The sequence below is a fragment of the Pelodiscus sinensis genome, chromosome 1, assembly GCF_049634645.1.
Source record: "Pelodiscus sinensis isolate JC-2024 chromosome 1, ASM4963464v1, whole genome shotgun sequence".
Classification (NCBI taxonomy): Eukaryota; Metazoa; Chordata; order Testudines; family Trionychidae; genus Pelodiscus; species Pelodiscus sinensis.
Genome location: NC_134711.1, coordinates 102,561,905 through 102,577,868, shown reverse-complemented (window position 1 = coordinate 102,577,868; position 15,964 = coordinate 102,561,905). Strand labels below are relative to the sequence as shown.

The 15,964-nt window shown below is 45.7% G+C and overlaps 1 protein-coding gene across 1 annotated transcript in view; it reads right to left on the bottom strand.

Annotated features, from left to right (window-relative positions):
• TMEM178B (transmembrane protein 178B) overlaps positions 1-15,964 on the bottom strand; it is a 350,667-nt gene that overhangs the window by 114,040 nt on the left and 220,663 nt on the right. The gene's annotated exons all lie outside the window — the stretch shown is intronic.

Sequence of the window (15,964 nt, the reverse complement as noted above, 5' to 3'; positions counted from 1 at the left end):
TTCAGGTTATTTAAATGATCCTTCTGCCAATATGGGATTGTTCTTTACAGAATGGTTTCCAGTGTTATGTCTAGTACTGTTTTAAATGACCCTGGGGATGGGCTCATAAATACATCTACACATACACCTAGCATACCCACATACAGTGTCTCAGAAATATATAATGTTCACATGGGACCCAGGCCCTTTTCTTGAGCTACCCATATGCATAACATTCTGGCATTTGCATGACACAAGTACATCAGCATCTTCTTTTCATATATTTGCAGGTTTTCCCTAGATGAAATAATGTTGTGAACTTTCCACCCCTCCCTGTGGAACTGAAATGTTGTCTCTAGCTGCCTATTTACAGGTTCTTGACAGCACTGGCAGTGCCATCCATATTATTGACAGTCTTCTCCATCCTCCCCTCACCGCCATGTAGGCCTGCTCTGCCTGAATAGCCCTGCTAATATCGCCATTTACAAGAATAGCTGAGACAGTGGTGCTGACCAAGCGTTTCCACAACGCCCGTTATTGATTCAACAGGCATATGGAAAGCCAGAGGAATCTAAAAATGTTTCCTCTGCAGCACTTTTACTTGAAAAGGAGGTGCTTCAAAATTACGGTACTCCAGAATGCCCTTATCATGAAAAAAAATCAACCCCAAACACACATATCATACCCAGGCTTACCCTGGATTCTGAGCACACCTTCCACCCCCTCCATCAGCAGCTTGGCAGTTTGCCATAAATCAATATGTTCTCATTAGAGTTCCACCTTCCAAAAATATTTACTGTACATAATTTAATATAATACTCGCCTGGATAAAGAGCTGACATGTTTAATTACCTGGCTCAAGTGTTCTCCTTCTACAGAATGTACAGTACACATAGCTGGGACTCTGCACAATATGCTGGGGATTTTTGTGCTGGTGGGAAATGGGGTGTAGGAGCAATTTTATCCATGTATATCCTCATCTGATACTGTCCTTCCTTTCCTGAGGTAAGTTTGTGTGTCACTCCAGGGGGAATTGGCGTGCACCTGCTCACATAGCTAGGCTAGGTTGGATGTCTACACTGCAAACTCCTGGGCAGAGAGGGCCAGAGGGTAAGAGAACTAGGAAGGGAATTCAGACTATAACTGCACTGATTAATTTGATGGAAGAGTGTTCATCTCAGAGAGATCTTGAGGGGGACAGGAGATCTCACTGCCACCCACTTCCCTCTTTCTTCTGTTCCCATACCTCTGATCATGGGAAAACATAATCACACCAAAACAATCTCTCCACCGATTCCATTCATTCCCATTAAGATTTGGGGTTCAGATACCTTTGACCTCATATCTTTGACAACTGCACTTTTAACTACTCCCCCCCATGCATTTGCACTTTTGCCTACTCATCTCTTCCCTTACTCACCATCAGGTACTGCTCCAGGTTTTCTAACTGGAAATGGCTCATGATATCATTCTCCAGTGACTATTAGAGACCATCTGTGCTATAATGTCACCAATACTATCCCAGCTTCCCACTACTCTTTTTTTTCCATTATATTTTCATTGAGTTGACACCATTATGCACAGTATTGCTAAGAAACAGGATTGGGTGTGATGTCACCATTTTGTGATGATGGTATCACACCATGTCCCAAGTGGTTAAATCATGTCTAAACTGGGAGCAATCATTTGTCTTTAAAACTGAAGAAATGGGCAAGAACTGAGAACCTTCTCCTTCCAAACAAGAGGCCTGAAATCTTCAGGATGCATTTCCAAGTCTGAAGTCAAAGCCTATTATGCACTTTAACCCACTCAAGTACCATGCAATTTTCTCATGTGTAGTATTAGACCTCTCTCAATATACTTCCAGTCCTCAGCCTCTCTTAAGCAGAGGTTGCCAGTCACACCAAATTGTTAGCTAGGGGACAAATGTCTCACATGTAAAAATAGCTCTGAACCAGAAATCCTAGATCTGAACAATTCTTGGAGAAGAATCAGAACCTGCAGCTGAATTTTTATAGTTAAGCCAATCTCTAGAATGGCTAATCCAAAACTACAGAGCCCAGCTTCCTTAAACTTTTGAAATCTGGAATTAGATGTTATCACTTGGGTCCCCCTCTACATGTAGGGCCTAGGATGAGACCAACACATTAATTTCACTTGTGACCTAAGGCATGAACAAAACCCACTGAAGTCAATGAGAGTTTTTCCATTGACTTCAAAAATTTTTGGATCACATCTGAAATCAGGGTAAAAATCTGATCTGCTAAGATGAAAAGCCAGTGCGCACACCCCTCAGCGCCAGAGTACTTCAACTCAAGCCCTTCTAATAGCAGAGAGCTCTGCCCCTCTGTGACATGCTTCATGCCAGCTTCCCTGTTTCTCCCACTCCCACTGTCCCCAAGAATAGCTTATCAGAATTTCCTGCTTTGTCTCGCTGGCTGTAAACCAGCTAGCAACTTCTGTCTCCATGACGACTGATTCTTTGTCATCTTTTCCTCAAAGCCTCCTAATTAGACATCCTGTAATTTACAGCTTTTCTATAAACTATTTGGAAGGAAGGCAGGGGAGGGGAGCCTGAGTAAAGATTAAAAAGTGGCAGTGAATCAGCAATCCACAAATAGCCATAATAAATAAATGAATGTAAAATATAGTATTTTTTTAAATGACATGCCTGTGGTCTTCCTTTCAGAGAAGCAGCTGGTCATTCTGTTGCTTTACCCTTTAATCCACAAGTGCAATCTGTTTTAACAAAGAATGACGTGGCTTGAAAGTTTCTACCCATTCTCAATAGCATGAAATAGTTCTGATTTGGATGATCTGTACCACACCCTGCAGGGCTAGAAGATGACAGATCTGGAGAGTTTAACAGAATGGTTACGTAATCTAGAAATTTTTACCTCTAAATTATCAATTCAGATCCAGATCAGATTGGCAGTGATCAAAAGCTGCTAGCATTGGGTGACCTCTGTGAACCGAGTTGGTGATCTCAGAACAGTTCCTAGTGGAACACAGCACTAGAGCTACCACCACAGCTGGTTCTATTTAGCAAGGTCAGGAGATAGGCCAAACTGAAAAAGGAGGCAGGCAGGAAAAGAAATGTCACTTTAGGGAAGAGAAAGGAGGACACAGAAAGAAGTCAAGAAGGCACTTGTGATCCAAAAATCTAGTTTTCCCACCAAGAACCTATGTTTACAAGTGAATCCTGTCGCATTCTAGGATGCAATAAAGACTAGCATGGGGTTATGTCACCACCTGCCTTCCAACATTGGGTGCTTTCCAATGCTTCTACTCTGGACAACTCATAACCAACCATTCCACATTCAGGTCATATCCTGAGTGTCCCTGTACAGCTGCAGACTGCCAGAAACACTCCAGTCACAATCTAGTTTCTACTAGCCTTGGTTACTACTGAAGGATGACCCAAAAACACTCCAAGTCCTGAATTTTCCTCAAAATGTGTTCTGCGTTGCCCGGCCCTCTCTTGGGCAGTTCAGATATGAGAGGTCCATTGCCCCTGTATGGGGTCGTTATACAAATGCTTGCTCCTGTAACTGGAGTTAACCAAACAGTTCCTTTTAAACACAGCAGTGGATTAGTTTGGATTAAAGTTTATTTAACTACAAAAAGAGAACTTTTAAGTGAGTACAGGGATAAGGGTATTAAAATTAGAAATGGCCAAAGAAGAAATAAAGAAAATACTTTCTAGTAACTAAAACTTAAACTAAATTTGGTTCAAGGTAAAATCCTCCACATGATCCCAGCTAAGCAAATTCTCAGGTCAGAAGCCTCCCCATCACAAAGTCCAAAGGGCTGGTTTCTTTGTCTTCTAGGTGTGTGAGAGAGAAAGAATCCCTGGGTTGTTTTTGTCTCTCTCTTTCATAGTTCAGTCACTCTTTGAATTGCATTCTCCTAAGGGTTACTCTAGGTAAAGTTCCTTCTTGTTGTGAGGACAGAAACAAAGGCTACGTCTGGACTACAAGCCTCTTTTGAAAGAGGCTTTTTTGAAAGAATCTTTCGAAAAAGCTTCTTTGGAAAGAGATAATCTAAACAGCAACTAGTATTTTCAAAAAAGAGAGCTACTTTTCGAAAGAGAGCACCTAGGCAGTCTGGATGCTTTCTTTCAAAAAAAAAAAACAACACTGTTTGTGTTCAGTAACGCCTTTTTTCAAAAGAGCACTTTTGAAAAAAGGCATTATTCCTCATAAAATGAGGTTTTCCATGGTCGAAAAAAACTGCCGCTTTCTTTCAATTTAATTTCGAAAGAACGTGGCAGCAGTCTAGATGCAGGTGAAGTTTTTCGAAAAAAAGGCCACTTTTTTCGAAAAAACCCTGTAGTCTAGACACACCCATAGGGTCTCCTGTTGAAAGAGGTTCCATGTTGTTTGTTGAAATGCAGATCAATTTGTTCCTGAGCTCCCTTCATTGCAAAGAAAGGCCACTTGACCAGCGATTGCCAATCAGCTTTGAGGACACCCAGTTAGAGGTGATACCTCATCCTTTGTCTTTAAGAACCAGGTTTGCATCTCCCTAGATTGTCTGGTAAATAGTCATAATTTCAGTTTATGTTCATAATTTTACATATAATGTTGCTACATGTATTTTACCATATTATTGGCCAGCAAATTATTGGTTTGCAAATGATACTTCACAAGGCATATTTCTGTGCAAAGATGATTACAGTGGTGTGTAGGTTGTGAATACAGGGGTGCATTTGGTCACACCTCCAAAATTGGTTTTTGTGATGTCATTATTCTGTTAGTAATCATTGGGCTTGATTCACATCTTCTGATGGAAACTTGGGCTGCAGGACCCCAGTGGCAGAAAACAGCAAGGTGTTTCTGCTCTCCCAGAGAACCTAGATTTCACAAAGGCATCCAGGATGTATGCTGGTTCAGCACGTATCCCAGAGAGACTCAAACAAGGGGTCTGCTTTGGAGCCTTCACTGTAGTTCTAACGTTCCCACCCCTAGCAAAGGGATTCTATGTTTCCCTCAAGGATAGTTTCCACCAGTACTATGTTTAGCAGTGTTGAATAAAGTCAACTGTATTTGAATATGGCTGCCGGTAACCAGCTTCTAATCCCAAATTAAATAGGGCCTTAGAGAAATAGAGCCCTTTTCTACTTTTTTAAAGAGGTGCTGCTATTTGATGGGAAATGTAATAAAATATTCTCCTTAGAAGCAATTTTTGTTTATACATATATCACGTATTGTCTGCATTTCTCTCTCACTTGTCTATTATCTCGAGGGACATTTGCAGAGAAGGAAGATGTTTGTTTCTGAAAAGTTCATCTGTCCTTGCTTCTCGTTCCCCTGTTGAAGTTCTAATCTTCTTCTTGTGACATCATAATCATTTCTACAACAATTAATTGTGTTGTCACAAAGAGAGGCTTATGATTTCAAAAGGGAAATAATCAGCAAAAGCAGATAAACGTTAAAGCAGCAATGATTGTGTTTTCATGGAAATTTCCGCAGCAAGAAATAATGAGAGAAGGAGCTATATGGAAAATATAATATACAAGATAATAAGATTTATGTCCAAATAGAGTGTTTTCTACATGGCGTTAGCAAATCATTAAAATGTCGATGTCTAACCCCCATCATCAGGTAAATTTGTAGCCTTGTGAGCAACTGCAATTATAAAACCCAAAAGCAAAATTGAATGAGAAGGAACAGGAGGATCCCTCAACCAGACTAACAATGAGATGTTGATCAGAGATACCAACAGCCAGAACAAAGGGATTACAGAGCACTTTTCTTTTGGCACAGGCAGGAGTTTTGCAGCTATCTTTGGTACTTACAGTGGAAGCAAGTCCTTAGATTAAGCTGTAAATAAAATACCCTCACTTGGCCAATGGGCATCTCTGACATTTTGGGATTACCCAGACCAGTAAGGGGTTCTGTCACACCTGCCTTATAACTCTGGGTGTCTAATACTATGTTCTGAGCTTATGGCTCAGAGCTCTGATGCCAGTAACCTACAATATACATGCTGAATTCCCCCAGCCTATTTACTCCTGGCAGAGTGACCTCAACAACACCTTCCAGTCCCAAGTCTCTACAAATCCATTTCCTCGAGTTCTTAACTACCAGACACTTGGGATTTTCCCCTCTGGCTTGTGAACTGTGAAGGAGTGAAACCTGTCCTCAATTATTAGTTCACTTTGGCCCATACACTCCCTTCAGTTTGCACAACAGAGAACTGCTTGGGATAAAATAAAGAAAAGTGATTTAATAAAAAAACTGTAGATTCAAAGATGAAACAGATGAAGAAAAGCAAACACATACAAGTTGTACATGAAACAACATGATGATGCAACTTCAGGGTTTACACTTCTATATTAGCTAAATTCCCTTTTCTAATGGAAGTCATCTATTGCCTATAAACAATTTCCCAGCATGCCCTGTGTTCTAGAGGGCATTCAGCTTAAATGCTGGCATTCTTGGTAACCTTTCCTTCAAACTCCCTCCCTTGTTAATAGGGATTGCAGGGTTTTTTCTTTTCTCTCAGGCTTTGGTAATTCATGCTTGCTCAGGCTATGTACAGCTTATGTGCTAATAAGCCAACTCCCTGAGCGATGTAAGTTACACGGACATAAACTACAGTGAAGACAGCAATGAAGCTCTCCGACTGACATAGCTACTGCTATTTGAAGAGACTGGAGTACTGTAATTAAATTGATAGGAGAGCATCTGTACTAGCTAGCAAGGGTGCAGCTGCACCGCTGTATGTTCTATAGTGCAGCCATAGCTACACTATGTGGGAAACTCCCTCCTTCCTTAATTTTCCAAGACTGGGGTTTTCTTTTCATTTCTAGTGTCTTTACATTCACTTTAAAGGATTGATGTTGTCTTTCCTGGGGGTTGTACAATGCTAGGTGCTTGGATTAGTTTCATGTCAATCTCTAGCCTGGGTGGTGCCTCTCCCTGCCTGATTGTTTCCCCACCCAGCTGTGAAATGACACTGGAGTTGCACCCTACTCACCAGTAACAAGGTTCTATACATATGTACTTGAGTACATACAGACCCATAACCTGGTTGCATATTGCCTAAGGACCATCAATTTCAGAACATGACAAGTTTTCATAAAAAGACCTTTCTTTACATATATTTATATACAATAGCATTGTGTACAGCCAGTTCATTTATTTGCTTTTTGGGGGTTCAGACCTCCTATTCTCCTCTTGGGGTGTCTGGACCAGGACTGTCACAGCATCATTACATTTTTGCTCCAGCACTGGCTATTGCAGTACGACAGGAAGACATTAAAGCCTGAAATTATGTCATTGCATACGAAACTCTGACCTCCTGGAGTCAGTAATGATATTCCCAGAAATAAAATCTGTTAGGAAGAGCTATATCTGGAGATGATGTTCAAGAATGGCATAAGGCAAATGTCAGGAGGACACACAAGACATAGACCTTGTCTACACTGGCAAGTTGCAGCGCAGTAAATCAGGTCCCAGCACTATGCCTCCCAGGGTATCCACATCGACAAGGCTGTTAGTGCAACTAACTTCACAGTTGCTGTGCTCTATGTAAACCACCTTGACGAGAGGCTTAGAGCTTGCTGTGCAGTAGCTACACCTCTGGGATGTACCACTGTGTACCTGTCCCACAATGCCTCTCTGGTCATCAGTTTGAACTCTACTGCCCTCCCCTCAGGTAACCAACCCTTTTTACATGCTTTTTACATTCCTTTGGAATTTTGAAAGCCCCCTCCCTTTTTGTTTGGCAATGCATAGAGCGCTCTCAATGCATTTTTCCAGGTGACTGTAGCTGCGCCACACAACACACAATCCCCCACTTGGAGCAATGCCAAAGTGCTTTAAACTTCATCAGCATTTGGGGAAAGGTGGCTGTCCAGTCCCAGCTACACTTCAGCCATAGGAAGTATGATATCTATGAGCAGATATCAAGATGTCTGACTGAAAGGGGTCATGATCAGGACATACTGCATTGCAGGGTCAAAGTGAAGAAGCTGCAAAATGCCTACCACAAGGTGTGAGAAGCAGATTACCTCTCTGGTGCTGTGTCCACAATCTGCCGTTTTTACAAAGTGCTGGATGACATAGTTGGGGGCAATTCCACCTCCATGCTGAAAACCTCCGTGGATACTTCAGGGCCTTAGGGCTATTTCACAGTGGACTGAGCCAGGAGAAGGAAATCGTGGACGATAGTGCCAAGGGGGGGGCGCAGACCCAAAGTCAGAGGATGGCGTGGCATCCACAGATGCATGCAGTCAGGAGCTATTATCTACTCTGGAGGAAGCTAGTCAGTTGCAGCAATCAGAGTTTGGGAAAGAACATGCCCTTGGTAAGTGGCTTTGATTTCTGGAAGCACTGAAGTGAGTTGTTGGGGATGGGAGAGTTGCAGATAGCAGGCTTGGATCTGTGTGATGCTAGTTCCGACCCGGGGCTAGTCTGATGTGGAACAGGGTGTTGATGGACTCTCTCACTTCACGGTAATTAGCCTCACAGATCTCACTGAAAGTGTGATGCAGATGCTGGGCAATCCGCCTCTGGAGGTTCCTTGGCACAGCTACTGTATTCATTGTCCCATTAAGCATTCCCACACCACTGTCCCTTGCTTACCTTCTCACCCTCACCAGCAAAATACCTTCCAGGATGAACACAGCCTGTGGAGAATGTGTGGACATCACAGATTACAAGCCCCTTCCCCCGCAGTGTTGGCTCTCCCCAAGATACACAAGCCCATACTACAGTAAGGCCCTGCATCAATGAATTCCCCTGCCCCAGCAGTTAACTCATCCATTTTGTGCATCTTGTGTCGTATGCGCACTCACACTGAGATAGCCAGTCAGTGATATGTATGTGAATAGTGCTTGTATTTAAACCAGGTAGTGTCTGTGCTCTGTCTAGTGTTAACAATGGTCCCTCTGCAAAATGTTGCATTTTAGTGTTACAGATTTAAACTTGGGATCCCAGCCTTTCTTGTTATCACCACCGGAATGGCTGTGCAGGGCAAGGAAGATGCCTCGGAAAAGTCAAGATGTCTTGTTGCATGATGTTACGCTTCAGGCTGCTGCTGAAAAGAGAACTGAAGGAGTGGCGGGACAATGAGATGAGGGAATGGAAGGAGAACAGTGAGCACTGGAACGAAGCCATGGAGCAGCTCTTAAACTGTATCTAGTGCCAAGCTGACACACTCCAGGTACTGCTAGTAGTGCAGCTGGAGAAGCTCGGAGACTCCCTCCCTCCTCCTGTAGCTGTTGTCCCAGAACAGTTTTCCACGAGGACCTCTGTCACCACCGCCACATTTTGACCCCCCTCCTGTCTCCATTTGGCACTCACTGCACTCCAGACCTGCCCCTATCCAGCCCTACAGACTCCCTCAGGCACCCAATGCACTCTGTCCTCATCCCCATGTCGTTTAGCCCTGATGAACTGCAGCACCCAGTGCACACATATCGGACAACACGGCGGCACGTGATTCTGAACATATGCAAATCTGTAAATGTGCTGGTGCCCCACCTCTGCCATCCCCCATCAGATGTGGCATGCTGCATGTGTGTTCTACATTTGTTGTTTTTAATACATGAAATAATGAGGGTCGAAAGCAACCTTTGTTCCATTATATGCAAGCAAGCAAGCACAGCCCAGCAAAGCAACAGGCACTTGTCTACTAAGTGCATCCTATGGACCAAACACACTTAACCCACTCCTGTGCATGGCAACAAATATTACGGACTTTCAGCATCAAATTGCTGCCTCAAGGTATCCCTTATCCTTATGGAGCCATGTTGTGCTAAAAGGAGCCTTGGTCTCGGGCTGTTTATCCATAATCATTATGCATCTGCTTAGCCTAGGGAGGGGCAATAATTTTTGATGGGGGAACCACTCCAAGAATTTGGTAAGGGATCGAGGGCTGCACTCTTCCATGACTTTAATGGAGGAGATGAGGGGGTCTGGGACGGTGGTTGGTTGCAGAACAGAGCTTGAGGTAAGGGATTGGGGTGGAAAAAGGAGTGTGGAGTCTGGGAGGGAGTTTGGGCAAAAGAAATAGTTGTGACCTGGGGCACTGGACTGGGGTGCAGGGGTTTGGGTTGTGACCTAGGACAGGAAGGGGCTGTGACCTGAGGCAGGGAATTGGGGTACAGGGGTTTGGGTTGTGACCTAGGTCAGGGGATTTGGGTGCAGGAGTTTGGGTTGTGTGATCTAGGGCAGGGGATTTGGGTTATGACCTAGGGCAGGAGGGGATTGTGATCTGGGGTAGGGGATTGAGGTGCCAGACCTGGGAAGGGATATAGGTGCAGAAGGGGGGCAGAGGGTTTGGGTTATGTGGAATAGGTGGGAAAGAGTGGGGGGCAGAGAGTTGGAGAAGGGAGGGGCTGGGGTGCCATAGGCAGTCTCTGGCTGGGAGACAGACCTGGGTGACTCCTGGCTAGCAGCCCAGCACATTTCTCAGGCAGCCAACCTGCCTGCCTGCCCGCCCTTCCCCTGCATAGTCTGCAGGGGCCATGTGCGTGTGTGAATAACTATGTTGTCGGAAAGAGGGGGGCATGGTGCTTTGTATGCTGCCTGTCATTCAAACAGGCAGCTCCCATTGGCCAGAAACCAGCCAATGGGATTGTGCTGGGGGTGGGGGCAGCACATTAAACCTTCCCCCCCCCCCACCACCACCACCTCTCCAGGCTTACAGTTATGAAAGAGAAACGGCCCAGCAACCACTTTTCTGAGTGGGGTGTGGGTGGGGCGAGGCAAGAATGCAGCCTGCCTGAAGCTACCCACTGCGTCCGCGGGCTAGATTCAGTGGCTTGGTGGGCCAGATCTGGCCCATGGGCCGTATTTTGCCCAGCCCTGGCTTAGCCTGCTGTTGAACCACTCCTTGCCCGTATCAAGGCTACCAGTGTATGGCTTCATGAGCCATGACATTAAGGGTTAGAGGCAGGGTCTCCCAGCATCACAATGGGCATTTTGACTTCCCCTAGAGCAGTGGTCTCCAACCTTTTTACACCCAAGATCACTTTTTAAATGACAGAACAAGCCAAGATCTACCGCCCCGCCCCTTCCTTGAAGCCCCACCCTCTCTATTCTCCTCCTCTCCATCACTTGCTATTCCCAACCCTTATACTGCTGCTGCTTTTTTTTCTCAATTTTTCTGTAGGAAAAGGTTTTTCCAACATTTGGCCTGTCTAGACTGGACCAAATGTCAGAAAACCCTCTTCTTTTGGAAGCCCCCTTATTCCTCATGTTTGCTCTTCAACTAAAAAAAGTGGAAGAACAAATGCATCCCTGGATGCAGAAGAGTTTTTCTGGGATATCACCAGAATCCTGAAAAACTCCTGAAGTCTAACCATACCCTCGCTGGGTTGAGACAGGATGTGTAGGCTCTGGGGTGGGAATGAGGGATTTGGGTGTGGGAAGGGGTGAGAGGTGCAAGCTCTGGGAGGAAATCTGGATGCAGGAGGAGGTGGAGAAGGGGACGCTGACTTGGGGAGGGGGCTCCAGGCTGGACAGTGTTGGGGTCAGATATAGGGTTAGAGTACTAAGCAAGCCACATGCTTGTGGATGTGAGGGTTCAGGAATTTGGGTTGGGGTATGCGAGGGGCTCAGGGCAGGGGGTTCCAGTGTATGACAGGCTCAGATCTAAGGTCTGGGGGAAGGGAGAGTGCAGGAGCATTATGATGCTGTGGCCTGATGGGGGCTTGGCCCCAAGTGGGGGTTTGTTGACCAGGCTTCATTTTTAAATAAAATACTATGTCAAACACAAAAAGTTTCTGCATTGTCTTTATTATGAGAAGGGCAGGGAACCTGTCTTGAATCAGGGATCACTGACCCACAGAAAAGTCAATTGGGGCCACACAAGTGAGATGCAAAAAAAAAAACCCCACACCTCCTCCAAACCCAAAAACCCCCCTCCTCTCTGCCCCAAGCCTCACTAATGTGGTCCCAATTGTGCTGGTGGGAGCAGGGAACATGGTACTGAGGAAGGGTGCTAGTGGGTGCTGGGGCAGGGGACAGGGTGCCAGTGGGGGCAGGGTTCTGCAGCTGAGGGCAGGGAACAGGGTGCCGGGAGGTCAGGGGATAGGTTTCTGCAGCAGGGGACAGGGTGTCAGTGAGGACAGAGTTTTGTGGCTGGGGGCAGGGAACAGGGTGCCTGGAGGGCAGGGGACAGGGATCTGCAGCAGGAAACAGGGTGCCAGTGGGGACAGAGGTCTGTGGCTGGGGGCAGGGGAACACGGTGCTGGGAGGGCAGGGGACAGGGTTCTGGGACAGGGTGCCAGTGGGGGCAGAGAGTCCCCTGCACCCGCCTTCTCCCAGGATTCCCCCCCGCCAGAGGAAGGAAGCTCTGTTGCACGCCTCCTCTGGGCCCAACTCCCCCACTTCCCGCGGAGCAGGAAAGCCCGCACACGTGCCCCCTCCGGTCCCAACTCCCCCCTCTCACAGAGAAGGGAAGTCCCAGCATGTGCCTCTAGAGACTCATCCCGTAAATTCCCGGAACGCCACAGACTTGGGGCAAGAAAGCAGCCAGCGCATTTCCGGAACCCCCAGAAGTGACGCACAGCTGCAGGACTTCTGTCCGCCCCGCGGGAAGCTGCCACTACCTCCATTGTCGCTCGAGATAGGTAGTGGGTCAAGGGAAATGGGGGGCCCGAATGCCTCGCGATTGACTGGTTGAAGCCTCGCGATCAACCAGTCGATCACGATCAACTGGTTGGTGACCATGGCCCTAGAGTCATCTTCTAGTCCAGGAAGAAAGTCCCCATGTGCAGCTTCCTGAACAGGCCAGTGTTCCAAAAGATGCATGTGTCATGCACCTTTATGGATCAGCTTGTATTAATGTCTGTGAAACACCCACAGTGATCCACAAGCACCTGGGGACCCCCTTCTGATTAATTTACTCAGAAGCTAGGTGGTCTAGGATTCCAGAATTGGAAAATGCATGCCATCTATTTCACCTCTGCAGTTAGGGAAGCCCATCTGTGCAAAGCCATTCACAATTTCACGCACATTGCCCAGTGTCATGGTCTTTTGGAGCATGATGCAATTCATGGGTCTGCACACTTCCATCAACATGAGTCCAAACTGACCGGCAAACAATCAATAGCTGTCTGGAGTAGCCAGCTTCCACCGTGCAATTGCTGTGCACTTTTCCACTGGCAGGGCAGCTTTTGTTCATGTGTCCTTGCACTGCAGGGTGGGGTGGGCTCATCACACTGTCCCACTTTTCTCATCTGAAAGCCACTGCTTGTGATCCCAGACTTGCATGATGATGTCATCTCACCACTCAGTGCTTGTTTCCTGCATTCAAAAATGGCATTCCACAGTAGCCAGCACCTCTGTGAATGCCACAAGCCATCTCGTGCCATAGCTACCATGCATGGCAAGATCAGTGTCTGACTCCTCATCGTCACTTTGCCACTTAAGGAATAACTTGACTGCCATTTGTAATTTATCAGTTAGACCTATCAGCATTTTCTTCAACTGTTCGGGAACCATTCCTGCAGACCCAAGAGGCAGCACATGCAGCACAAAAGCCTTTGAAAGATGGCACTAAATGTGGACAGATGCACAGAGATTGGAGGGATGTATAGTGATGCACCATGGGGCATTCAGAGAGAACCCAACATGCTTCCCGACCCCCTGTCCACCTTTCCACAAGTCTCAGCAGCAGAAGAGGAATAGGTACTCTGTGGGATAGCTGCCCAGAATGCACCACTCTGAATGCTCCTGCAAGTGCTGCAAGTTTGGTCAGGCTGCTGCGTAGGCAGCTGACAGTGCAGACACACAACAGTGGTTTCACTGCTGCACTCTGTGAGCAGCGCTGTAACTGCCAGTGCTTTACATCTGCCAATGTAGACAAAGCCAAACATACTGGCACCATAATAAAAAATTCATTAGAAGTGCACCTATTTTTAAATATATAATGAAATCTGCTCCACAGACCACCTAGAGTAGAGAGCCCAGTGTTTCAAGACACCACATTAATGGGACCGCCAAGATGTCCCACCCCAGTATGGTTAGGATTTAACTATATGGGAAATTTGCACCAGTCTAACTTAAATCAGTGGGTTTGACTACACTTAATATACTACAACACTGAAGACATCTCCTATGCCAATGGGAAGGGTTTTAATATGGTACCTGGGGGCTAGGTCAACATAAAAGCCTCACTCTGAGGTGTCAATTTTTCATACTTCTGAGCAACATCATTACAGCAATTTAATTTCCTAGTATGGACCAGACCGGTCTATTTAAACTGATTCAGGCCTGGTCTACACCTACAATAACCTAGCTACATTGCACAGGGCTATAAAAAAATGCACCCTCTGTGCAACATAGTTAGATTGACTGAGCCCCCATTCTTGACACAGCTTGATTCTTCCATTGACCTTGCTATCACCTCTCAGGCCAGGTCTACACTAGACCCAGAAGGTTGGCTTAAGGTATGCAACTCCTGCTATGTACTGGCACTGTCTTCACAAATGTTCCTGTCGGCTTCTCTTACTCCTCACATTGCCCTCAACATTTGATTTAGCGGGTCTTAATTAGACCCGCTAAATCAAACACCAGAAGATAGATCTCCGGAGCAGCAAGTGGAAACATGGCCTCAGAGGGTACGTTTACACAGCAGGACTAAAGTCAAATTAAGCTACGCAACTTAAGCTACATCAATTGCGTAGCTTAAGTCAATATAGCTTAATTTGTGTTTTGGTGCTGTCTACACAGCAGGAAGTTGAAGGAAGAACGTTCTTCCTTGGATTTTCCTTACTCCTTGTGAAATGAGGATTACCATAAGTCAGAGTAAGAAGTCCTCCAGCTCGATATTATTTTGAAATAAATGCTTGTAGTGTAGATGTGCGCTATGTTATTCCAAAATAACGCTGCTGTGTAAATGTACCCAGAGAGGTGGCTGTACTACAGTGACGGAATAGCCCCTCTTTTGTTACAGTACATGGTCACACTGCAGCACTACTGCAGTGAGGCTAGTGTAGTGCTGTGACTGTGCTGATATAGTGCTTTAGGGTAGACACAACACTGAGGAGAGGGGTTCTCCCGTTGTCGTTGTCATAGTTACTTCATCTCTCACAGTGGCTAGGTCAATGGAAGAATTCTTTTGTTAGCCTAGTACTGCTGACACCAGGGGGTAAGTTGACACAACTACGACTCTCAAGGGGTGTGGATTTTTTCACACGTAAGAGATTTAGCTATGTCAATGTAAGTTTTCAGCGTAGACCAGCCCTTAGTCAAAACAGTGCAAACCCCACAGGCAGACACTTATCTCTGTCTGAAATACTTTATAGTGCTGTAACTTTCTGAGTCAGACATGTGATAAAGCACCCCCTACCAGGCACAGCAAGTTACTGCACTGTAAAGCACTGGGAGCTAGAATCCTGTCATTGATAGCTTCTTCCCTCCTGGAGATGGTTTACATACAGCACTGGGAGAGCTCTCTCTTAGCACTCCTGCTGTGGCCACACTTTCAGCTTAAAAAGCTGTGCTTTAAACTTTTTAAAGTGTAGAAAAAGCCTCAGTGCTTATTTCAATTTAGTTTCAAACTGTTCCCAGCTGACTTACAAGCCAGTCAAACTGAAATAAGAGTGTTCACATAGAAGTTTACACCGTCTGAATTAAATTGATTTAATCCACACTTTAGTTTAATCTGGTGCAAAGAGCTTGCTATAAACAAGCACTTCATTGAAAGCTATGGGGCAGATCTGCAAGTGGAACTGGCATATTTACAGTGACTTCAATAAGCCGGGATGATTGACACCAACTGAAGTTCTGGCCCATATTTTCTAAACACCTGATTAATGCTAGTTCCCTGCATGGTCAGTTCAGTCAGGTGTCACCACATTAGGAATTGTTCCACTGGGCTGTGAACATGAGCAATGTCCATTTCCGCAGCTTCCCCATGTAAGGCCCCAACTATGAACCAAATAGTCTGTGCGGTTCCTGCCTCATCCTCAGCTAATGGCTCCCAGTTTACAGAACCAGCCCAAGGGCAACGAGATGGGAGA